At 37.7% G+C, this 26,648-nt stretch overlaps 1 protein-coding gene and 1 pseudogene across 1 annotated transcript in view; both read right to left on the bottom strand.

Annotated features, from left to right (window-relative positions):
- The window catches only part of TOX (thymocyte selection associated high mobility group box), a 295,661-nt gene that overhangs the window by 55,958 nt on the left and 213,055 nt on the right, over positions 1 to 26,648 (bottom strand). The window lies entirely within an intron of this gene.
- LOC118015349 lies at positions 3,801 to 4,937 on the bottom strand (annotated as a pseudogene).

Here is a 26,648-nt window from a genome sequence, read left to right on the forward strand (position 1 = left end):
GGAATTCTGCTCGTGACATCATCAGACTGGTTCTGAATCTTGCCTTTAATTGACCCTCATTTTCAATCTCTGAATTAGGGATAACAATCTTTCAACAACAAATATTCACTGAGTGCCTACTTTGCACCAGGTACTGCCATAGGAACCACATAAACAACAGTGAGCAAACACAGTGAATGAGATCTCTGTCCTTACAAGCTCACTTTCAAGGGCAGGGAGGGAATAGACAATAGGATAAATATTAGATGTGGTTTGTTTGATAATGTTACATTGTAGGGAGACAAAAATGAGAGAAGTGTACTGACCTTAAATGCTTGCTTAAGCATGGATGGATCAAGATAAAGACTATGAAGATGTTCTGGCAAACGTAAAAGCTATTTTTGTGGTTTTTTGGTCACCTGGGTCACCTCTTGTGGAAGATGCAGATCTTTTATCTTTTGCTATCATCTAGAGTCACTTTCCTTGACTAGTTCTAGTTCTTGGTGAGCCTCTGACAGAGTTGTGGCCAAGCATTCTGGTAGCCAAAAGCTTGCATCTGTGGAGACCTTTTCTGGGAGAAGCCGGGCAACTTAAGTCAAAGAGCACAGGGTTTCACTCTGAGAAAGGCAATAGCCCAGATAAAGGTTGAACTTATTACCCGGATGTTAATGGCTCCCTGATCACAGCTAATAGGCTAACTGGTAGATACAAAGTTCAAAAAAATTTAAATACATAAAAAGGTATTCTAGATCATAGTATACTATTCTCTCCCATCAACTCTGTACACATAACCCCTCCTTTGGATTGCAACAATGGCCAGAAGGTTATGGCGTATAGTGACACGCAGTTGGAAAGATGTTCCACTCAAATTGAGGCATCCGTGTCTGATTGCTTCGTGCCAACACAATTTGTCTCCTACTGTTACTGTTAAACTATCAACGTCAGTATTATCAAGCTGACCTTGTGCTCCAGTGTGCCCTTGAGGGGACTCCTCTGCCTGGCTCAAATAAAACAAACATGCAAATGTACAACAAGCAAGCTTGACTCTTAACTGACAAAGAGCATCTCTCGTAATTCCAATTAATGGCAGGATATGGAGAGCGACTAAAAGCTCCGTCTTATCTGAAAGGGTTTGGGAGACCATCTGGTCAACCCTCTGATTCCCAAAATACCTGAACTAGCAGTTCCTACAAAATTGTACACCTCTGTTAAGAGGAGTCTGTGAGTGGCTCTGGATCTACCTATGATTAGAGTCAATGAAGCCCTTGATTTGTATAAATTGTGCCTTTTGCATCTGCACTACAAAGTGTAGGCAGTGCTTTGTTCATGGGACTATAATCTTATATTAAAGTGTACTCAAACATGCTAATGTCTGTTCACATCTCTGCTTTGATATGCCCAAAGAAGGGATTGAGTAATGTGCCTTATTTTCAGAATACTTTCAAAGGATTGTGTGCATTGAAACAAAAAGAATAGGTTGGAAAGATAGGTGATAAGAAAATTGGGAAATGCTACGAGACATGCCCTATGGGAGTTGTGGTTTATCTATGGGAAGAAGCTCTGGATATTTATAGCATCAAAAGTCAGCTGAAATGGTTCTTTATACTATATTTAAACCTGAAAACCTAACTGAATTTCATACTTTCCACTGCAATGTTAATGGGATGCTAGTAAAAATGGAGATGTCAAGTGGGATATTGACTTCTTAACATCAGTTCAGAAAGTGACATTTGAGTTCATTTAGAGGCTCTTAAATCATTAGATACACATGACATTCACTTAAAAGTACATCTCAAGAAGCAAAATTAAAACTTTGTATTCTGCTTGGGCCCGACAGCTTTCCTATGCAGAATATTTGTATGTTCCCAAGTTATTGGGGACTTCAGGAAAAGTACAATTTTAAATTAGCATTTTATTATGGAAATCGTTCAATAATCCTTTTAATAATGTATTATAAAACATTAAAATAGCATGAAACCAAGATAGGAAAAGGTTGGAAATCCTCTTCTACTGAGTATAATATTAATAATTTGGTAAAATCAGTCTAGGAAAATTACAATGTCTTTCAGTTCCTTTAAAGTGTCTGACTCTGTAAGTGACCTTAAGCTCCTTTAAAACAATTTAAAAATTCAAATATTTATCTGCCAAAATATTATAGCATGTTAGATAATGGGATGAATATTGTTATATGCAGTCTCTGTATTTCTGGGTATACCTAATTTAGTTAATATTAACATTACTCATTTATGCTCTTATGCACTTTGAGTTACATAAGGTAAAGGTCTCAAAACTAATCATAAAAACTAGTGACTATTATTCATGCTAATATAATAACCCTTTCTCTAAAACAACTGCCAATAAATTTCATTATAAAAAGTTATTAAAAGGGTTAAAAACCTATTAAATGTCAAAGAATTTGCCTGACTCAAACTTCTAATAAAGAAAGAGAATAGGCTTTCTTTCTGAATTATTTAAATCTTTACTGACTGTGCAATGAACCATGAAATTAGAAAAGTGTTATTAGAAGTGTTCTCTGGTTTTTATAAAAGTTGGAGCCCAGAATGTATCAACCCACAGTCTTTAACTAGACTAGTTAAAGCAGTAGGTTTTTAATCCCAAATACATGGCTTCTACTGATATAAAGGTCATAATTAAAACTCCATCCTGTAACTTGGTGATAATGAAATTACTATCGGAGAAGAAAACATGTTCATTTAGAACATATGGACTACATGTTCTAATTTTAATTTGGACAAATATCTTCAATTTTTTTGATTTTTCAATGTCCACTAACAGACCCACTCAACTAATAGTTAGGTTTTAATAGTGACTAATTTTAAAGCACTAATGCTAACATTTTGAATTATCTGTCATTTACAGGCTTAACATCTATAAAATATATGTTGAAATTAGAAAATTATAGTATAGAAAGTTAAAATGGATCATAATTCTGCATGATTATAACCCTGTGTGATAATGGCATAAATTTAGGTTTCAATAATAAAAAATAGCAAATATACCTTTCACATTTTAAATCTATTTCTCCAGGAAATTACATTTAGTACAACTGATTTGAACTGGTCTACACCTGACAGGCAGGTAACTGTCCACACCACCCGTCAGTCTCAACTGTTCAGTGCTAGCCTTTGGTAACTGTGGGTTGTTGTTGTTGCTGTTTTATGTGAGCAGTCGTCTGACTTATAAAAAGATGTAACAAAATTTAAAATGATACAAAATACCAATTTCAAAACAACATCAAAAAGTGAGTGTATTGGGGTGCCTGGGTGGCTCAGTCAGCTAAGCGTCTGCCTTCAGCTCAGGTCGTGATCCCAGAGTCCTGGGATCGAGCCCCATGTCAGGCTCCCTGCTCAGCGGGGAGCCAGCTTCCCCTCTCTCTCTGCTGCTCTCCCCGCTTGTGCTCTTTCTCTCAAATAAATAAATAAAATCTTTTTTATTTTTAATTTTTTTAATTTTTTTTATTTTTTTAAGATTTTATTTATTTTTTTGACAGAGAGAGACATAGCGAGAGCAGGAACACAAGCAGGGGGAGTGGGAGAAGGAGAAGTAGGCTTCCCACAGAGCAGGGAGCCCGATGTGGGACTCGATCCCAGGACCCTGGGATCATGACCTGAGCCGAAGGCTGACGCTTAACGACTGAGCCACCCAGGCGCCCAATAAAATCTTTTTTAAAAAAGTGAGTGCATTTACCCATACTCAGCTCATAACAGAGCAAATAGGTCATTGGACTGATTTATGCTATAGCATATTGCTATATGAACTGGCAACAGAAGAAGTTGGTGGAGGAAGGCAGAGGAACACAATCATCTGGCTCCACAATCATCTGGCATCTGCTCAGTGTTGTATCTGTGGTTAGAAATGATGGGAACTCCGGGGAACTTCCCATTCTTTGTTTAAGGTCCCGGTCAACTGTGCCCACAATGTAACACTTAGGCTGACTTACTCTCTGTACTAAGTGGTCGTCTGCATAGGTTCCTTTGTGTGTGCATGATAATCATTCAAATCTTGGATCCTTGGCAATCCTTAGAGCCACATGATCCTTTTGCCCCTATTTCTCAATTTCAGCCATCACAGTCAGTTATACAAGTCATACAAGATACACTTGGCATATGGAGTAGTCCCTCATTGACTGTACTAAGTCAAGTTTGACTTTAATGGAAAGGTTGATAAAGTAGGTATCAACCATGATGTGGTAAGGTGTGCCCAGCTGTGTGTGATATTGGAAGAATAAGCAGGAAGGATATTGGAAGACTTTTTCCTTGAGTGCACTGGGATCTTGCTTTTCTTTCTTTTTAGGTTTCAATCTATCCTTCTCTTTAAGGCTCTGATCTCAGAGACTAAGCATTGGCTTCATGGTCAAATACTTCCTCGCTTTCTTTTGCTTCCCCGTTCATGAGGCACTCTTCTTTCTGGTAATTGTGGTCTTAAGTTCTTTTATTAATAATATCTACGACTTACTGGTCCTCCTTGATATACTAAGCACAGAGCCCTGTTGAACCTTCACAATAACCAGGTGAGACCATCACACCCATGAAGGACCAAAGGCTCAGTGAGGAGATCCTTCAGCTATTCAATAAGTGGACCAGCTGGAATTTGTCACAAGCTGCTTGACCTGCAAGCCTGTATCATTACCAAGGCACCTCTGTTATTGATCCAGTATGTGAACTGATATTTTTAGATGTGTTTTTAACAAAGGATAGTTGGAAGAGCTTGCTGAGGAAGATACAGCTAGAACCTCAAACGACTGACTTTAAAGCGCTGATGCTTTGGGTAGGAAATTCAGCTGGAAATGTGTTACTGAACACTTGCTCTGTGCCTGGTACTATGATAGATCGTAGGGGAAATAATGGCTGATAAGACCGTCCCTATGATTGAAGAGCTCACGGGGTAGGGAGATATACTGTAATACAAGTCAGGGGGGTTAGCTGTCGTAACCAAAAACGCACTGCTATATAGACTTGCAGAGGAGGAAGTATGATTTCCACCGGGACTGAAATGTGCAAATAATGTTGCAACAAGAAGTCTGTCTGCAATGACTGAAACTGCTGTGAGCGCTGCGGAGAACTAAGAATGTTTTTAAAACAAAACAAGCACACAAAAGCAGAAATAGACCAATAAAAACAGAGAACAAGCTGACGGCTGCCAGAGGTGGAGCAGATGGGCAAAATGGTGAACTGTGAATGGAGAGGCAGATACGGGCTTCCAGTTATGGAATGAGTAAGTCGGGGGGTAGTGGTTGGGGGGTGAAAAGCACAGCACAGGGAATACAGTCAATGGTACTGTTTTGGCGTTGGATGGTGACAGGTGGCAGCTAAGCTTGTGGTGAGCCCAGCATAACGTACAGACTTGTCCAATCACGCTGCTGGACCCCTGAAGCTAAGTGACATCATGTGTCAACTATATCTCAACAAAAAAATGCTTTTTAAATAGGAAGACATTTGAAAAGTGGGAATAAATGGGACTTGAACTCTGAAGGCAATACGATGAACACTAAGATACATCATTTGATTATTGGACAGTCAACTCTACTTGCTGTAGTTTCGCAAAAGTGACGATTTGTCTAAGATGCTGTGAAAAAATTGAGCAAAACTAAAATCATCATGTGGCTTTTCCACTCAAGTAAACCTTAACCATTCAGCACACAATCAAATCATATTTTTTAAAAAACTGTGACCGAGAGCAATCTGATAGTTTGGTTTCCACTTGGGAATTAGCAATTTGAGTGTCCAATGTTTTGCCTTTTAAGTTTTAGGATTGCTAGAGACTTTGTGCTTTCAAGACTATCTGTCAAAATATTCTGATGTATCAAGTTGTTCTCACTGAAAGAAGCCCATAAAACACACTAACAGTTGACGCTACATTAGCAGAGAGACCCTTTTATCAAACCCTAAATACGGGCCTACGGTTTCAAAAATAACTTGGGTTTTTACACTGGGTCCTGAAAAACATTTATGGGCACACCAGCATAGTCATTTGGATCGGGATCTCTGCAACATTCCTTTCATTAGCTACCAGTGTTGCCACATAAACTGTGCTTTCATTGAACCACTGACTCAAACACTTTGATCAAAACTTTTCTTGATATTTGCCCCACTTGTCCATCAGTGCCATTCACCTGTTAGTGACGGATATTATGGAAGGAAAAAGAAGAAGAAAACACTCTGCAAGGGAAGTGAGAAGGCGCAAGTCTTTCTGTGGTCTAGGCTGGGCTCCTGGATTAATTATGTGAACGCTTCACAACTTCCTGAGACAAAAAGGAAAAGTACAAGGAGTATAAGACAGATGCGCTCTGGGGAATGAGTGCTGAGTGGACATCGTTTGCCTAAAAATATATTTCCTTCCCCTCTCAAAGTAAAAGACTAAATGGATGCTTGATGGGTTTGCTGGTATCAGGAACTTTTAACAGAAAAGATCTTTCTGCACATTACATTCAATTTTTGATGAAGACAACTTTTTCCACCTGCTTAATCATTAAGTGGTGTCTCTCCTACTTGTTCTCCCTGAAGAATGGGTTGTCTGGGACTCTGGGGAGCCGTTGACCTTAAAGCACAGTAGGCAGTGCCTTCTAGGACATGGTCTACAAAGGATTCATCCACATGAGGGTGATGAATCCGTGTTAGATTATAATAATTCTAACATGGGCCTTGCCCCGACAGGGAGGCTATCTTAGAATAAGAATTCAATTAAGTTAGCAGTAGATCTTAATATTCATGCCCATAATCTGGGTAACATAATTCAGTAAAATGTCTAAAAATTCCCAGGAAAGCAGGTGTCCTTTTTAATTAAAATTTAATTTAGTGTCTTGGTATTTTGTTTTGTTTTAATTCTTGAAAACTGCTCTAGAGCGCCTTTGCCTACTTTTCTGCCCCAGTTCAACACCTGATTCTAAATGAAATGGAATAAATATTCTTTTAATCATGAATTTTGAAGGATTTCAAGAACATGAATTTTTCTCTCAATAATCATTTTGCCATTTTGTAACTGTGGAATATGGACTTATTGTTCGCTGATCTGTGGACATACCCTTTCTGGTGAACGCATTTTTTTTTTTTTTTTGGTAAAGATTTATTTATTTATTAGAGAGAGAGAGCATGAGCGGGAGGGGCAGAGGGAGGGAGAGAGAAACTGAAGAGGACTCCCTGTGGATTATGGAGCCTGAGGCGGGGCTTGATCTCCGAACCCTGAAATCATGACCTGAGCAGAAATCAAGAGTTGGAGGCTTAATAGACTCTACCACTCAGGCACCCCTAGTGAATGCATTTCTGATCTTTAAAGTGTTATGTGCAAAAAGAAAAGTAAAATAAAATAAAGTAATAGTTAGCTAAGAAGTTTGTTTGGTTGGATTCTTGTTAATAAAGATTTTAATCTGCCAGGGGGTATTTTTTAAAATTAGAAGTAATATTCAACTTGTTACTTTATTATTTTATTTCCTAAATTTTAGTAATAGCATTGACATATTTTAACAAGAAAAAAGGACTACCATCACCTCAGATAAAGCCTAAAAGTCTATTTTGAGGAATCCATATACTAACAGAGCTATTTAAACAATAAAATCCTGTATCATAAAAGTTTTTACCTGCATATAGTTATATAGAGATCGTTGTATGAGAAGCTCCACTAACCAACATACTCATCAAGCTTTGGTTCAAAAGGAAAGAGCAACAGGAACAAAGTTCTGGACATTGGAAAGGATGATTTTTTTTAGGATTGGCTTAATTGCTAAGCTGGTGAACCCCAAACATTTCAATGCCACCAGAATAAAAATTATTTAGTATGAGAACTTACTGCAACAAAGTTACTGATAAGAACAGCTGTCCTATTAGAATTTACTTTTGGACACCTCAACTTTTATTCTTTCTATTCTTTTCTTACGCAATGCCAGGGAAGAAGCTTAACTTAGGTGCATTTTTTTCCCAAATGATACCCTGTATCCAGAAAAAGTGTTAACTGGCAGAATGGCAGTTTTGAATATAATTAGAATCTTACTCACTGGTCAGTTATGTATATTGATACTCGCAATCTGCTGTCCTTTATTCCCTGATAGTAAAATAACCCAAATAGCAATGTCGAATCAAGGGGCTGTTAAGAATGTCCAATACAGGTGCCACTGCAAGGCAGGATATTTCTTGTAAGTTATGAAAAATGCACTTTGCTCATGGGTAAAATGTAGTTTAATGATATGGAAATAAATTCACGGTTTTTCTATACTGTATTTACAATTTTGCGTCTAAAACATAGTTAATATCTCTAGCATCATTATATGACCACAAGATGACAGCTCCAATAAATGGGAAAAGTCTCAATTACATCGATCGACTGAAGGAAAAGAGAAAAACTCGCATCATTGAAGTTTAGAGCCTATTACAAGGAAGCAAGAAGAATATCTACCCTGCAGTTTTTAAATTTAAAACCATCTGATCATTTTTCTGCATCTACATTTTATAGAAGCTAATAGAATTTTTCAGTTACAATTTATTTTCTAAAGAAAAAAAGTGTTCTCAGAAAAGACAGAAGTCAGAACCTTTAAAAAAAAAAGTGTATTATATTTTATTTCCCCTTTCACAGGCCAGGGGTATTTTAGTCGAGGACTATAAATATTTGTATTTTAATGTTTTCCTTCTTAAATGAAACAGTTAGGGAGATAGCTTTTGGGGGGCTTATGTTTCTTGCCTCCCCCCACCAGAACTTTCCTTGGATGTTCACTGTGTGTTACACGGACGCAGCGGTGGTCTGGATTTGGTGGGGGAGGAGGGCGGGGGAGCAACAGGGGAGGGGGTGGGGGGAACTGGAGGAACTAAAGGGAGACGGGTCCGGATGAACAAGGCTCTACCCTTCAGTCTCTCAAGGGCAACCTCCTCAGAGAGATTTGCCCTGATAAGCAGTTGAATACAGAACCATTTGGTAAAGCTCCAAGCTCTCCCAGAGAATTCTGGCTATTGTTTGTGGATTCTCATGCTAGTTTTCATGCTAGGAAATTATGGTACAGAATTACCAACTGACAATGGGCCACTTTGACTGGCTTTTCTGTGGGTCGACTGATGAGAAAGTTATTTCTTGTAAGTCCCAGGTGATTATTAATTAATTAATAGAGGATCAAGAACGGAGGGGTCTTCATCCAGCAAACATGACAGAAAATTTTGGGTAAGGTGAGAATAAAACCATGACTCCTAGTCTTCAAAAATTTTCAAATTCTAGGGTAAAATTCTTCTAAGATACTTAAAGATTAGTATTTAGAATTTCTCAACATACTAAAAACTTAAGAAAGAACTCAATGAAAATAAAAGTACAACAATAAAATTTGTGAAATGCAGCAAAAGCAGTGTGCTGACAGAAACTTATACCATTAAATACATGTATTAGACAAGAAGAAAGGTCTAAAATTAATAACCTAAGTGTTTTGTCTTAAGAAATCAGAGAAGGAAAAGCAATTTGAGCCTAAACATAGGAGAAGAAAAGAAATAATAAAAATTAAAGGTGAAATCAATGAAATTGACAACAAAAACAATAGAGAAAAAATCAACAAAGCCAAAAACTGTTTCTTGGAGAAATCAATAAAATTGATAAACCACTGAACAGACTGACTAAAAAAAAAAATTTGAGGACACTAATTACAGTATCAGATATGGAAAGGGAGTCATCCCTACTGATGCCAAACACATTAAAAGGATAATAAAGTAATGATATGAAAACCTCTAGGCTCACAAATTTAATAATTTAGATGAAATGGAACAACTCCTTGAGATTCAAAAACTACCAAAACTCATGCAAAGAAAAATAGATAACCCAAAAAAGCCTGTATCTATTAAATAAATTAGCCAATAATTAACAATGTTCCAAAAAGAATCACCAGGTCCATGTAGTTTCTAACAAATATTTGTGGAAGAAATCATACCAATTCTCCGTAATATCTCCAGAAAGAGAGGAAACACTTCCTAACCCATGTTACAAGATCTCAAATTTCCTAATATCACTATAGATTAAAAACCTGACAAGAAAACTACAGACCAATAACTCTCATAAAGATAAATGCAAAAATCTTCAATAAAATATTTACAAGTTGACTCTAATGATGTATAACAAGAATACATACCACAAACAAGTAGAATTTATTCTAAATATGCAAAGCTAGCTCAACATTACAAATCTATCTGCGTAATCCAACACATCTCCAGGCTAAAGAAAGGGGTGGGGGAATAAAAATTGATGTTAAAGGTACAAACTTGTATCAAGTAGTAAAGCACAGTATAATGAATATCGGCAATATTGTACTATAATTATGTGATGTGATAAATATCACCACAAAGGCAATCATATTGTAATATATAATGTATTAAAGTAACACATTTTGCACCTTAAATTTACACTATGTTATATGAAAAACATATTCAATGAAAAAAATAGGCTAAAAAAGAAAAATCATATGATCCTATCAATAGATGCAGATCTATAGATCCAACATAATCCCAATCAAATCTCAGCAAGCCATTTTATAGACATAAGAACACTTCATAGATATAAGAAGTTTACATGGAAAATAAAGGACCTAGGAGAGCCAATAGAATACTGAAGAACAAAGTTGGAGGACTCAGGCTGCCTGATTTCAAGACTTACTATCAAGCTACAGTGATGAAGATAGAATGGTATTGGCAAAAGAATAGACACATGGATCAATGGAACAGAATAGATAGACCAGAAATAGACCCATACAAATATAGTCACTGATCCTTGGCAAAAGAACAAAGGCAATTCAATGGAGAAATAACATCTTTTCAACAAATGATGCTGGAACTATTAGACATACATATGCAAAAGAAAAAATGTATGAGATATTTCATTCAGTACTAGAGGGAATGGTAAATGGTACATTACTTTGGAAGACATTTTGACAGTTTCTTACAAAATTAACATAGTGTTACCAAACAATTTAGTGATCACAATCCTAGGTAATTACCCAATTGATATGAAAACTTATGACCCCCCAAGAACATGCACACAAATATTTGTAGCAGATTTATTCATAATCACCAAAAAAATCCTTTAGTAGGTGAATGGATAAATAAAATCTAGTATATCCATACAATGGAATATTTTTCAGTGATAAAAAGAAATGAGCTATAAAGCCATGAAAAAGCATGAATGAATCTTAAATGTATATTGCTAAGTGAAAGAAGCCAGTGTATTTTCAATTATATAACATTCTGGAAAAGGCAAAACTAGATAGACCGTAAACACAGATGGTCAAATGTTCAGGAAGAAAAGGTGATTAAATAGATAAAACAAAGGGAATTTTTTAGGGCAGTAAAACTATTCTGTATGATGTTGTAATGGTGGATATAGGACATTAAGCATTTGCCAAAACCTACAGAACTTTACGGCACACAAAGTAAATCTTCATGTATGCAAATTAAAAAAATATTTAGGAGGTTGGGGAATTCCAGAATGGAATGAAGAATAGGACAAAAGAATCTCTATGTATTGCAAATCTATGAAAAAATCTCAATAAGGAGATGGGTAAGAAGTTGCTGACCTAAGTAACTTTGGACATGAGTAGTCAGACAAAGGGCAAAAGGAACTGTGTGTTAGCACTGTATCCTAGTTGATAAAGTTGTTTCCCACAGGAGCATGGGTTACCAATTCTGATACTGCTATACATGGTACTTGGAATGGGACAATAAAGTAAATGAAGAGTGGACAGTGGGGCCACGCTTCTCACTGTTGTTGTGGGAGGTTACAGATAAGCAAGGTCAGAAGGCTCTGTGGCAATGGATTAGAGCTGAAGACACCAGTATGAAGTACTATTTAGCTTATTATAGACACAGATGGCTACATATACAAACCTTTATAGATGTGTGTATAAATACAGGTCAATATTCATGCATATAGGCCCCTGCTCTGTCAGCTGAGAGAGGTCCTGGGAGCAGTGAAGCCCCAGTAGCAGTGAGCCTACTGAGTGGCCAGATCTGAGTTTCTGATAACATTCTCTAATAAAAGGAACCAGGGCTCCTTGGAGAAAAGGCTGATTCTAGGACAGGAACAGAAAATATATAAGATGAACCTGAAGTATTTTGTAGTGACAGAAAATAAGTGTCCAAAATACAAACACAGACACACACACACAGAGTCATGGGTGTTTGTTAGAGGGATACAGAAGCCAACTGAAAGAGCTCCCAATAGCCAAGCTGGAACAATTTGAGATGATAGATAGATAGATAGATAGATAGATACATACATACATACATACATACATACATACATAGTTAAACAGATAGATCAAATAGTATTAGATTATAACCCAAAGTATAAAAATAAATACCCATGAGTCCATAATGAAAAAAGTAAATGAATGGATAAATAAACAAATAAATGGGAGAGAATAGACAAGTCTGCAATGCAGGAGAATTTCAAATACTTTATGTAGATACTCACCTTCAAGGCTGGGGATCATAACACCCCATTCCTTAAATGTGAGCTGCACAAAATGACTTTCTTGCAAAGAATGCAATATGATAAGGGAGAATTAAAAAACAAACAAACAGTATCTCTACAGTGCAGAGACCTGACAAACACTACTTCAGCCCCATGATCAAGGTTACCATCAACCATGATAAGTTATATTGATAATACGAACCCTTGGCATGATCTGATGAGAATGGTACTTTATGGTTTTCCTTCTGGAACCATATTACTCCAATGTAATAGTGAAAAAAAACATCAGATGAATCATGGTCAAGGGACATTCTACAAAATACCTGACAATACTTCTTAAAACTGTCAAAGTTGTCAAAAACAAGGAAAATCTGAGAAATTCCCATAGCCCAAGAGGAGCCTAAGGAGATATGACAATGAAACATAATGTGCTATCCTGGATGGTATCCTGGGGACACAGAAAGGAGACATTAGGGAAAAGCTGAGGATATCTAAATAAAGTATGGACTTTAGATAAGAATCATGTATCAATATGAATTCATTATACATGACAAGTATACCATACTCACATAAGATGTAAATAATAGGGGCAACTAGGTCTGGGGTATGTAGGGACCCTCTGTACTATCTTCACAGTAATTTAGTAAATTAATAAGTTCTCTAAAATAAAAAAAATTTTTGTTGTTTCAACTGGTCCAGTTTTACTACTAGTAGCTGAGCTATATGCTAACCAAGAATCAGGTATATTAGTTCCCAAACCTATTTATGCCATCATATTTATTAATGCAATTGCAACATTTATTCAAATAACATACAAACTGATTAAATCTGCATGCATGCAAAGAGAATTGTTTCTGTATAAATCAAATTTAATGCTCTGGAAAGACTGAATAAACATATGCTATTTAAAAACTTCCTGCCTAATTATGACAGAATGATACTGTTAAAGATTTTAAAAAATATTGCAAGCATGTATAAAGAATCTTCCTTCAGGTTGTCTCATAAGAATCTTTAAATTCTTGCACTGTTTTAAAGAAATTGAAAGAGAAAATATGCATAGACAGAGTTTTATGGCTATGGTTCATACTACAAATTGCACACAGGGCTGTGATCACAGGCCCAGCACTGAGAGAACCTTGGTCCTCCCCCAAAATGACTCGATATTTGCTTGCTCATCTGCTCTTGTGGCCAAGTAACTATTGTGTCCTGATCTTTCTACTACCTTCCAAAAATCTTAGTTGGATGTAGAAAGAAGTTCTCTGCAGATTACAATCTCACATGCATGAATCATGGTGAGGCTGAAAATGTTAGCCTGGAATTTTGTCAACCTCCCCTCCCACCAAGTGCTCACTGTGCTGGCATTGGTTGGGAGCGTTAAAAAATAAGGTGCTAAAACTTCTACTAAACATCTGTGGAAGATACTAGTAACATACTGCATACTAGTACAGATCTTCTTCGATAAACCACAAGTCAAAAATGCATTTAACCCCCAACCTACCAAACATCACAGCCTAGCCTAGCCTACCTTAAAAGTGCTCCAGACACTTAGAGTAGCCCACAGTTGGGCAAAATCATCTAACACAAAGCTTATTTTCTAAAAAAGTGTTGAATACTTCATGAAATTTATTGAATACTGTACTGAAAGTGAAAAACAGAATGGTTGTATGGGTACAGGATAGTTGTAAGTGTATCATGTGACTGTGACCACTGCCCCTGCCCAGCATCTCGAGGGAGGATTGTACTACATGTCGCTAGCCTGGAAAATGATTCAAACTCAAAATTCCAAGTACAATTTCTATTGAACGTGTATGGCTTTTGTACCATCATGTAGTCAAAAAATCCAATTTTACTTATTTGAGAGAGAGAGAGCAAGAGAGCGGGGTGAGGGGCAGAGGGAGAAGCAGACTCCCTGCTGAGCAAGAAGCCCGATGCAGGGCTTGATGTGGGGCTTGATCCCGGAACCCTGGGATCACGACCTGAGCCGAAGGCAGAGGCTTAACCGATCGAGCCACCCAGGCACCTAGTTGAAAAATCTTAAGTCGTACCATTGTAGGTTGGGAACTGTGTGTATACTAGTAGAATATCTGACTATGTTTATTCTTTGCTCTTTTTTTTTTCTTAAGATTTTATTTATTTATTTGAGAGAGAGAGAGATAGCAAGAGAGAGCACAAGTGGGAGAGGGGCAGAGGGAGAGGGAGAAGCAGGCTCCCTGCTGAGCAGAGAGTCTGATGTGGGGCTCGATCCCAGGACCCTGGGATCATGACCTGAGCTGGAGGCAGACGCTTAACCGACTGAACCACCCAGGCGCCCCTGTTCTTTGCTCTTGAGCTGTCTAGCTGCTGAGAGTTTCCATGAATATTGGCTATTTCTCCTCCACAATTTGTTTAAGGGCAGAAACCAGAAATTTCTTGAGTGACTTGTCACTTCTGAAAAGAATACATAACATGAATGCCAGGAAGCTTTTCTCACCATGATAGATGAAGACCTATTGTTGGCCAAGTGTTACAGGATGTGGACCCTATCATCAATCACACTGAAGACAAACAGATTTCGAGTGTTCTTTTTACCTGACTAGTGAGTCTACTGTGAGGGACTTCATCCATCTATGCCTGGCATACATTCTACAGGTTTTCTAAGTGCTGGAAGTGTATCAATGAGTCCATCCATTTTTGTTTTCCCTGGTTGATTTTTAAAACTTCGCTATTAAAATTTTCTTAAGGGAAATTTTTTCATTTCCACAGAAATACAGGAGTGCCTTTTCAGAATGATGGAATTTTTATTTTGTTTTGGAGAAAGAAAAGTGTGAAGGGTGTTTTGAGTGTGTGTGGGTAGATGGTGGTAGGAATATATGTGTTCCCAAGAACATTTTGTCTTCCTAAACACTTTGTGAGCACTAAGGTAATGCTGGTTTCTGGAATCACCTACTTGAGGCATTTCTGAGCCAAGATTCGAAAGCCAGAGCCAAGAATGAGAATCGTGTACTATTTATTGAGAGAAGAAAGTCTATTTGTATTAGACTCAATCCCCAAAGAAGGATGTCTAAAAATGTCAAAAAAAATTGCAAAATGTTGAAGGCAAAATTAATTTTTATTTACTTGTATTTACAACACAGATATGATGCCATTAAGAATGTTTAGGAGCAGAAAAGAAAGTTGCAAAGGATACAAAAGTATGCAGCATGTCCAACACTGGAAGGTTGGACTCTCTGTTATCTCTAAGAACTCTGTAGATTGTGTCTTTATCTTTTCTACTCTGAAGCTCTATCTAAACGTTCAAGAGGAGGATTCGTGAATTTTATTCATCCCAGGAGCCAGTGAGCACATAGAAGGCCTTTTGAGTACAAATCACAGTTCATAGTCCTTTTCAATAGTACTTTTTAATGTTTGGGACTAAGTACAAGACCTTTCTGGTGGTGATTTCTGTCACTGCTTCTGCATCACACACAGAAAGCCTACTAAGAAGACATTCTTTTATTTTTTTACTTATTTATTTACTTGTTTGTTTATTTATTTATTTATTTTAAGCAGAGATAATGTTTCTTAACATGGTGAGCAAGGAAGCATATTAGAGGTTCTGCAATCAAAAATGTATCTTCCTTAGAAACTCTCCTGAAGTCATTTGAAGACCTTGGGGATGAAGATATAATGTGGGTTGTCTACCAAAGAGGAATGTACTAGCACAGAGTAACTCAATATTTTGCACCTTCTCTCTGACATAAAGTTTCTCAAAGATGATGTTCTGAGGTCAGTGATTTTTTTTTTTTTTTTAAGGGCAGTCTCAGTGATAGTGTAGACTTAGAAAAGTGATTTTCTTTTAGAGTAGTAAGACAAACAAAAATAGAGCACTAATGGGTGCCTGGGTGGCTCAGATGGTTAAGCGTCTGCCTTCGGCTCAGGTCATGATCCCAGGGTCCTGGGATCGAGCCCCGCATCGGGCTCCCTGCTCAGTGGGAAGCCTGCTTCTCCCTCTCCCACTCCCCCTGCTTGTGTTCCTTCTCTCACTGTGTCTCTCTCTGTTAAATAAATAAATAAAATCTTTAAAAAAAAAATAGAGCACTAATAAATTTAAAAGTCCACAACTTGGGGCACTTGGGTGGCTCAGTCGGTTAAATGTCCAACTCTTGATTTCAGCTCAGGTCATGATCTCATTGTGAGATCGAGTCCCGTGCTGGGCTCCATACTCAGCGTGGAGTCTGCTTGAGATTCTCTCTCTCCCTCTGCTCCTCTCCCCTGCACTCTCCCTCGTTCTCAAATAAATAAATAAATCTTAAAAAAAATAAAGTCCACAATTTATAATTTCATGGTTGTGCATTAGAATAATTTAAACCCAAATCGTCTGGTTAAATATCTTTAATAGTTTTGGTGATATTCTTTGGCATTTGGTTTTGTATCCAAAGGAGAGAAAAAGGCAAGAGCAGAGGGTGTGGCTCATGCCCTGGTGAAAGTTCAGGAAGGGTCAGAAGTTCTGGCTTCTGCTCTAAGCTAGCCACAGTTAGCAAACACGAGTCGTCTCTGAGCTTCAGGTTTTGTTCTTGAAAATATGGGGGCATGACTAGGTGATTCCTGAAGTTTTCCTGTTTGGGGACTGCAGTTCAACATATGTATATTGCATGAATTACAAAAGAATGAATGCACAGCTTTAAGTTAGCTTCATCAAAGTTGTCACTGGTGCTTAAGACAGGCAGAACTGGCTCTCAGATTCACCCAGATTATTCTTTCCCCTGTATGCTTAACCCGAAATAGGTAATAAAGTTTCCAAGAATGCCTCATTTTTCTGTCAGGTCATAATATTTAATTAATAAACTAGTTAAAGAGATAGATATTTTATACACTGAAACATTTCCACAAAATACACATGGTAATGTACAGTTTGTTTTTTATGTTTTTTTTTTTCTTTTTTAAAGAAAGGATTCTGCTGCTGATGTATTAAGGGGAAGCTAAGTACCCCCAAATGAAAATACAGATATTTATTTAACAATATATGATAGAAATTGTGTGTGTGTGTACATATATATCAGTCTGAATTTCATCATGAGAACAAAGTTGTTAAATAGGCCAATACTGGGTACTGGTGAGCCGAACAGAATGTGTTATTATTGAGATGGCCTATACAAGTTCCCCAGACTCAAAGTACCTTTGGTAAAAGGCATCTTTAAATAATCACTAATTTGTATTAGTATTTTCCTTTTTTCAAATGGGTAGGGGGCGGAAATGAGGCAACTGTTAATATATGAAGCCGGCCCCAATCATTCATATCTCTGCTTGAATTACTTTAATCTGATTACTTTTCTCTTAAAGTTGATGGGATCAGTTTCACTGAGCAAATGCGATTTTGCTCAGGAGAGTAGGACAGGGGTCCTTTTCTGTGGGGCAAAAAAAGATACAGATGCCCAGCCATGTGCGGCTAGCAGGTAGCATGAGGGGTCTAGGAGCAGAAAAGAAGGACACTTGAAAGGCTGGAATAAAAACTCGAGTTTGAGCATTTTCATTCCACAATGATTCTTGCCCGACACTGCTGGGTGGAAGGAAATAGTTACAACTTGGCCTAGCCAGTTCTATTTTTCTCCTGGAAATGCAAATAAACATGAACAATATACTTTCAGACATGCAGAGAATGTTCTGAATTCCAATTAGTAAAGTCTCTTCAGTATATTACATTTTGAACTTTTAGGAAGAGGCACATTAATAATTTAGCTTTGAAGTGAACTAAAGTGAAATGATGTAGAATTAAAAGCATCACAAATGCTGCTGAAATATTTATGGAGACGGTATTTTGACTACAGGATCGCATTTATAGAATGATTTATGCCCTAGTTTCTGAGATCTCAGTTTACAAAAGAAGTCAAAGCTGAAACCAAATTTCACAACTGTGTTTCTCATTACGAGAAGATTTTCCACGTGTCTTCCTTTTCATTAATTATTACAATGATGCGTGTGGATGGTCCACGGCCGCATTATATACAATTTGCAAATAATTCCTCTGTAAACATCTAAAAGATCTTGACGTGGTCTTTATACATTAGAAACTGCAACAGGGCAAGGGCATGCAGCTGAACATAATAAAATGCATCAGATGAGAGAAGAAAAGCACCAGCGTAGCTAGTTATGGCAGGGCTTGAGGGGATGTGTGGTCCACAACGGCCTCTAAAGTTTATTAATTCTGCACCGGTACCCCCGGATTATAGTAAATATAGTCATTTTCCCAATCTTGGGAAACAGAGACTCAACGAGTCTTTTTAATAACTCCAACTTTGCTGCTGTTGGCACACATGGTTAGCAGAATCACAGCACTGCACAGAATCCAATAAAGCTTCTACCACCCAAGATATATGTAATCAAGGATCTGAAAGAACATCCTCTAGGTTAGATTCCGTCTCTCTTAACTTGTACTTCACAAAACAAACAGTCTCTTCAGGCAGAAAGAAAACATATGTCTGTCATCCAGAGCAAATATGAAGTCGTGCAGTGTAGTAAAATGTGTGGGCCTAGCAAACACTTCTTAATCCCCGTTAACAGCCTCTGTTTCATTACAGAAGTCGATGAATATGTGGGGAAAGACTACGTGTTTAAAAAAAAAAAAAAGCTGCAAAACTCTCCAATTGATTTTGCCTGTTCTAGATATTTTGTTTTGATTGCTCAGTGTCCTGAGGGTAGCAGAGGTCCTACCTTAGGTTACCCTGACTCTATTTCCAAGGTGGTGGGGGGCGCGGGGTTAGTGTTTGAGAGAATCAAACACTGACATGTCAGGTGTCTGAAGGTTGCCAGCAACTTGTGTGGACAGACTCACTCTTAGATTTCAGAAGAATTCAGATTTGAAATTCACCACTAGCAGTGCAATCAACTTTCAGGTTTATACCATCTACACCAACAATGCTTTCCCCCTCTTTATAGGAAGGTGGAACCAGGCGATGACTTAAAGTCAGGTGGTTCTTAGAGGAAAAGAGAAAATCGAGAATTTCCTTTGCCCTCCCTAGGTTCATACCATTGTCTGAAGAATGGGGAAAACCACAGATGGCCAAGGCCAAACATCGCTCTTCAGAGAAGATACTCTAACATCCTTTCTTAAAATCCCAAGTACAGTCTTTTGCAAGGCAAAGAAATTTTTAGCATTTAGGTCCATCATCTTTCTTCACAATCATGCTTATCATCGGGGGGTTTACCCGTATTTCTTTTAAAATTTGCTCTGAAAGGATGACTTAATCCTTAGATGAATGTTGGGATAAACTGTGTCATTCGAAAATAGAGAAATCATCAATCAAAATCTATTTCACAGCAGTGACACCAGAGCAATGTGTTCTTGGCCTAACAAAGTCAGCTTGCTTTGTCTTTGATAAAAATTCTATTTTTCTGTCCGTTTTTTGAGTCTTGTACTCGGTGCCCTTCTACAGCTTCCAGGTTTCAAGGCTGAAAAGGAAATAAGCCTTTGTAAAGGCATTTGTTGAGAATATTATATTCTTTGCCAGTAGACAGATCCTCACATAGGAATTGTGTTTGGGTAAATGCAACAGAAGGAAAATGAATAAAATCTCATTTCCATTAAGAGCTACATTCATGTGCAAAGGCCTCCAATTAGAATTCTATAGAATCTATGATGCTTTGATATTTGGTACAGGAATCATACTAGACTATTGGCATGATAACTAAGAATTTCTGTGTTTCTATGGTAATTTATTTTAGATAGTTTTGCCATCATGGCTAAAATGAAATGTCAATTAGTGCATATAATTTAGAAATTGCACTCCAGTCTTCCAGAATTTTAAGTAAAAGTCAGATGTTCTCCCAACAGAATAAAAATTAATTTTCTCCAAACGAGCATTACCACATTTCAAGGAAACCTTTCTAATTTTCACTTAAGGACTAAAAGGAATTACCTAATTTTGTGAACTGGAGACTATGTGAAACAACATATTTTTAGTCATTGTTATTATCTCAAACAAATACACTTTCCTACAAATGAAAAAAATATATGCCCCAGTGGGGCGCCTGGGTGGCTCAGATGGTTAAGCGTCTGCCTTCAGCTCAGGTCATGATCCCGGGGTCCTGGGATCGAGCCCCACACCGGGCTCCTGGCTCAGCCGGGAGTCTGCTTCTCCCTCTCCCTCTGCCTCTCCCACTGCTCATGCTCTCTCTCTCTCTGTATCTCTGTGTCTCAAATGAATAAATAAAATCTTTTAAAAAAAAATATGCCCCAAGAGTGATCAACCATGTAATCTAGCTGTCTAATAAATTCTTCATTGTGGTTGAATAGTCCTTCGGGAAATGCCACATTACGTTCCCTGCAAAAATCAAGGGACTGGCTTGTACCAAACAAAGCATTTCTTAAAAACAAAATAAAACAAAACCACACAAAACCATATGCTTGTAGCTGACCAAATCACAAAACAAATTAGGCTTTATTGGATCAACTTTTTATGACGAATCTCAGGATACATATCTCAGTTGATTGCTAAGAATTAAAAAAATATTTTCTCTGGTACCACCCACATAGTATGTCATCTAGGCACTGGGGCAACCTATTTCTGACACCTCTCTCTCTCTCTGTCTCTCTCCCTAACTCTTTTTCTTGTAAGAAACAGCACTGAATAAATTTATGTTTTATTATCTCCAGCGTCCTTTAAAACTGTTCAGATCTATCTTGGAACATTCAAAAAGAAAGACTGGTCCTTCAGGAAATTCACTTCTGAAGAGAACTAGAGCAGCTTACACAGCGACTGGTCTAGAATGAGATATTATTCTTGGGGCTGGAGGTGTGTAAAAGCAGGTACATGCTGCCCTGAAGAGAGGAGGAAAGACAAAATTGTGCCAGTCGCTTCTGTGTGCCCAGAAGTCAGAGTCTTGGGGGAGCAAGGTCAATGATGGCGTTGCAGAGGAAGGAAAGGACTGAGAGGAAAAGGTACGGGCAGGGTACTTAACATCGCCAAGCTCGAGGGCCTCAAAGGTAAAATGGCAGATCAGAAAACCTAACCTCACAGAGCTGTGAGAATTCAATAGTGTATCAACAAAGGGAGGAGACTGTTATTACAACTATCAGCTGAAGAGAGTTTTAATACACTGAAGACTTTATTTTTATGTCTGGAGGGAATACTCACGAGAACAGACCAAAAGGGCAACACATGAATATCCTCTTAGTGGATTTTGGGTGGGTTATTGTGATTATTTTTTTCTGGATGGGTTATTAAATAACAGGAAATGCAGGCATTCTCTCTCTCTGCTAGAATAAGACTCTAAAAGCGAGACACGCCAAAGCAAAATGAGAGAAACAAGGCTTGTGAGTGGGATGGTGAGAAAGCACATCGCAAACCATGAGCTGAAAGTGTACTTGCATGTACCTAAGATCGGCCTTGAATCTTATTACAAATAAAACTTCCATGCTATTCGTCTAAGTTATTTATGCTCTGATGCAGCATTACTTGCCAAGAAGCAACTGGATCTATTGGGCATATTGAGAGCTACTTTTTACCAGTTCAGCTGCATATATTGAAGGTATCCGTGAGCAGCTACTCTAAAATGTGACTACTCCACCAGCTATCCTCTAAAAGAAAGGACAGCCAATTGATGAATTTATTCAATGAATAATTATTGTGGCCTCTCGCACAGAAGGCATTGTGCTAGCGCCTGGGGTCGGGGGGAGTTGAGCTGGAGAACACAGATCCCCAAACTTTAGGACATCACCACCAACAAAGTGTCTTCAAAGTGATGGAAATCACCAAGATTTACTAATTTTTAAGGCTTGCTTAATGAGTACATTGCAAATACAAATACGGTCTTGCTATCACCCCTTCACAAAAGAAAGAACACGTTAACGTTAATGAAATTGGAAGGACGTCTCTGAATAAAGAGTTTACCTCTGAAGGGAATAAATTTTGCTTCATGAAAAACATTTCATAGGTTTTCCCTATTTTTGTGAGGAGCAGTAAGAACCTGAGGGCTCACGAGCACCCATCCTTGCATGGACACGTGAGAATCACTGACTCGGAAGCTAAAAGCTCACAAACTAGTTCAGGAAAAATGACAGGTACGCCAAGCCATGACATCAAGACTAGCTAAGGGTCTGTGGTCACTATCACCCAATTTGATTATGCATCATCTCTGTTTTAAACTGCTCTGTAAAGTGGATAGGGAAGGCATGATAGTCACTTTTCTTTCAGAGGTGGAAACCCATACTCAGAGAGGTGCAGTAATTGGCCTGAGGGTCACATAATTGAGAAACTGTGCCTAAAACTCAGCCGTCCCATTCTGGTAGCCACTCCCAGTGCGGTGAATATCCGGTGGACCATGACAGGAAGAGAAAACCACTCCCATTCTCCAGCCTCACAATATCATTACTGCTGTCATTATGATGGCATTACATATGGAATAAGAAAGTCTTAACTCATACCTTTTGTTTGAAATTTTAGTTCCCTGGACTTGCTACCCATTCTGTGCCTTGCTTCACATTGCCTTCACCTTGTAGCTACCATCACACTGGACAACAATAGGGAAATAAACAATTTCAAATGGTGTTTGAAAACAATCCCTTCATGGTCAAAATTGCCTTACTGTCACTCTGATTTCATAGTAGCTCTAGCTTACTCCAGAGAACTTGACAGGATGTGTTCCACCGAGGCTGGGCCCTGCTTTACTCCGCAACGCTCTAGGTGTTTGAGGGCATCTATGTCTACGCAATCAGACCGATTTCACTAGAAACTGACCCATTTCCTCTAAGAACACTCAGCCAATGTTGTTATATTTTTGAAAAAAATTTGAAAAGGCTAGTTCTAACTGAACACAAAAAAGACCTTTTAACAACAGACTGTGTGGTATTGGGATGGGCTGCCATGCAAAGAAATCAGCTTCCGTCACTGAAAATGTTCAGGTACAAGCTTGACAAACACAGGAAAGAGATGTAAAATATATTGTTGCAACAGGGAGAGGGTTAATTGGACAATGTCCCCATCAACTCTAAGATTCTTCAGTGTCCCATGCAAGCTTTATATACTGACAGGATCTAGAATTCATGAGAGATATCCAAATTAGAGATTCTACCCTTTAAGGTCTACAAAAATCTATTTCTGAATAAAGTCATCATAAAGGTAAACCTGAGGATAAAGGTAAGATGTTTAAATGAGAGACAAAGAAGCAGAGGAGGCTTTAAGGTCATATGCGGGGACGCACCTGGTATGTTTTTCTTTTTTTTATTCTGTCTTCTCAGCAATTCTAGGCTGACCCAGGCACAGTGCTAGGCTCCAGGGTGACAAAAACCACAGAGTTTAAGTTCCCCATCTGAAGTCCCCATAGGCTGGTTGACACATAGACCCGGTTCCAGGCCCCATGTCACCAGGGGGTTGTAATCTCCTGACAGGAAGTCATGCCTTAAATTCTCTGGCTTCCGTTTTCTCACCAATAAAATAAAGCACTTCTATGATAGGATCTATGTGTTTCCTTTCAGATCAAACAATTACAAAAATTCTATCTTATTCCATTCTATCCTCTCTGTGTGGTCCATTAAACCTTAAAAATTTTTACATTAAAAATAATTTATTTCACTAATGTACCTTTTGTGTGGCCAATGATTAAAGTATTTAGGAAGTTTTACTGTATGGAAACTTCTTCATGTTGCTTCTCTTCTTAAAACTATTCTCTACTAACTGTACAAATAGTCACCCTGCTTTCAAAATTTTCTCCAAAGCTTTAATCCTATATGGAAATTAATCATTGTGACAACCTCATAGAATGAAAAGTACCATTTTAAAACCCAATTTTAATCACTTATCAAAAAAAATATTTGAAAACTTGCTTATCTGGTTAAGACAAAGTATGGAATGTGGGATTTCCATGAAAATTGCTCGTTTGTATGTTATTTTTTGAAAAACTTCCAGGGAGTATATGGAAATTATAATAATGAGAAACAGGACATAAATTGAAACCTCAAAGAAGACATCTGATTGACTTGAAAAATAATTGGTATCTTTCCACTTAATCTACATTAATGTAAACAATAAATCTTCTCTTAAACAAAGATTGTGTGAATCTTCATTTATCTTTTATGACAAGGGGAGCAAAGGTTGTAGTTTAATGAATGGAAAGAAGCAACGAGGTCAGTTTTAAAAGCCTCACAGGTCAAATGTCTGACATCACCGAACATTAAAAAAAAAAAAAAAAAAGGCTCTAACATGGTAATTTCTATTTTAGTCAAACCACTGGGGTCCAGCTGTGGCTTTAAGCAGAAAGAAAGAAAACACCATAATTTAGTAACATAGAGACAAGCAATTGGAATGACAATGTCCTTTAAAGATGTATTCACCAGCACTTTAATGGGATTGAATTAGGTAGATTTTAAAATAATTTTGAAGCTTTAACCTAACAATCCCTGGCATTGATAAAAGGATTGGAAAAAGAACAGCATATACTTTTATTTTACATATGCATCGATTTTCTCCCCAAATGGAAGACCTCTGTCATCTAAAAAGGTTATTCATAGATCCAAAGAGCTGATCAGGGTCATTAATAACAATAGTAAACTGATCATCATTCCAATGGGACCTGACAAGTTTCTTTTCAAAGCGGATACTAATGTATCGATGCCTGTGAAGTTCATTACAGCAGTAATAAATCATTAGTCTCTGCAAAATGATTTATAAGTTGGTTGAAATGCATTACAATAGACTGTCAAAGAGCTTGGTAGGCATAAGAAGGCTCTCTGGTGCTTCCACCGAAATCATGATGGCTTAGAGTAAGTAGACACCAAGACCAACACCGTAAAACTCACTCTAACTATGGCTGTTTCATGTTTGTTTAAAAACCAACTTTTAATTCAGTAGAGTCTTAGTCCTGCCTCGAATTATTACTGTCTTACAAAGGCTTAAAACATTTTTTTTCTTCATTTATTCTACAAAGGTTCATTGTGACCCTTCCTAATTAAGTTTCTTTTAGCTTTACCAAATAATGCTTAGAGCATTTCTAGTTGCAATGACTCCCTTAAGATTGCTTGCCTGCATACTAATATGCACAGTAAATACATTCTCAAACATTTAACATTATAAACTAACAAGGTAAGGAAGTGATTCAAAGTTGAACACGGGCTGAAATGTTTATTTCCGACCATGTGCAACAAGGTGTCTTTAATATTCCTATAATGATGTCAAAAGAGTTAGCTGTAATTGCAGATACTCTTTGTCCTCCAGAGAAAAAGGAGGAAGAAACTCAAGTTAAAACACTATCAATCTTTTTTTCAGAAAATAGGATGGGCTTTCTGATAGGAAGGGTACTTCAACCTGAGAAATGGGTTCTGGATGATGTCTATTTGTTTAGCTTGGGTATAGACTTCATGAAATAAGTTATTATATCTTCTATCGTTCCTATGTTTATTGAGAAACAGCAAAAAGAGTAATTGCATAGCTATGACTATTCATTTTAAATGAGTCCCTTACCAAATCCTTTTCTTTGATTACACTAGTCCTATTGGAACCTACCTGTTGCTACTTCTGGCTGAACAACTGATAACAAGTGTGTTTATTTCCAAACAAACTGTGAAATTCCACCTCTTGCTGAATCACCTGTCTCTAGTCACAGTGGCTGTTGAACTTGTTCTCACAAAATGAGGCTGTTCGGATGGGAATAACAATTCATTTGTCTATCTGAAGAGTTTTATTATGTTAGTGAAAAAAAATGCCAGTAGGCCAACTATGACCCCCAAATGATTTTCAACTCAGTTTCACTTATCTCCTGTCCTTGGCCATTTCCATGACTTACTGTTGGAACTTCATGACGGAGACGGCTCAAGCCTATGGTCATCGAGAGCCATCCTGCCCTGCAGTACTGCAGGATAGGCTGGTGTATTTGCTGTGGGGATCTTCCGAAGTTAATTCCTATATTCAATCCCCAAAGTCTATGGTTCAGTGAGACCTTCTTATATTACAATTTGGCTGCCCCTCCATTAATGCACATATAACCTAAAACTTCAATCAAAGTGATTATCTAGAGTAGGACATCTGTAAAAAATTTTTAGGGCTATCAGATCATGACTTTATCTACAACATACTCTTGAGATGGAGATGTTAAATATAATCCCATTAGGAGGTTTCAGTGTTTTCACACAATGGTACACGGGTCACCATTTATTGCTGATGACTGTGCTAAAGTTCCTTCTACCAGTTATCTGCTATTGCCAAAGCTAAAACAGAGCAACCTTCTTGCTTGGGTGTGCTTCCATCTAGATATTCTCAAATGGACTCCAACAGCCCTCG

The sequence above is a fragment of the Mirounga leonina genome, unplaced genomic scaffold, assembly GCF_011800145.1.
Source record: "Mirounga leonina isolate KUSES-001 unplaced genomic scaffold, KU_Mleo_1.0 Mir_165, whole genome shotgun sequence".
NCBI lineage: Eukaryota > Metazoa > Chordata > Mammalia > Carnivora > Phocidae > Mirounga > Mirounga leonina.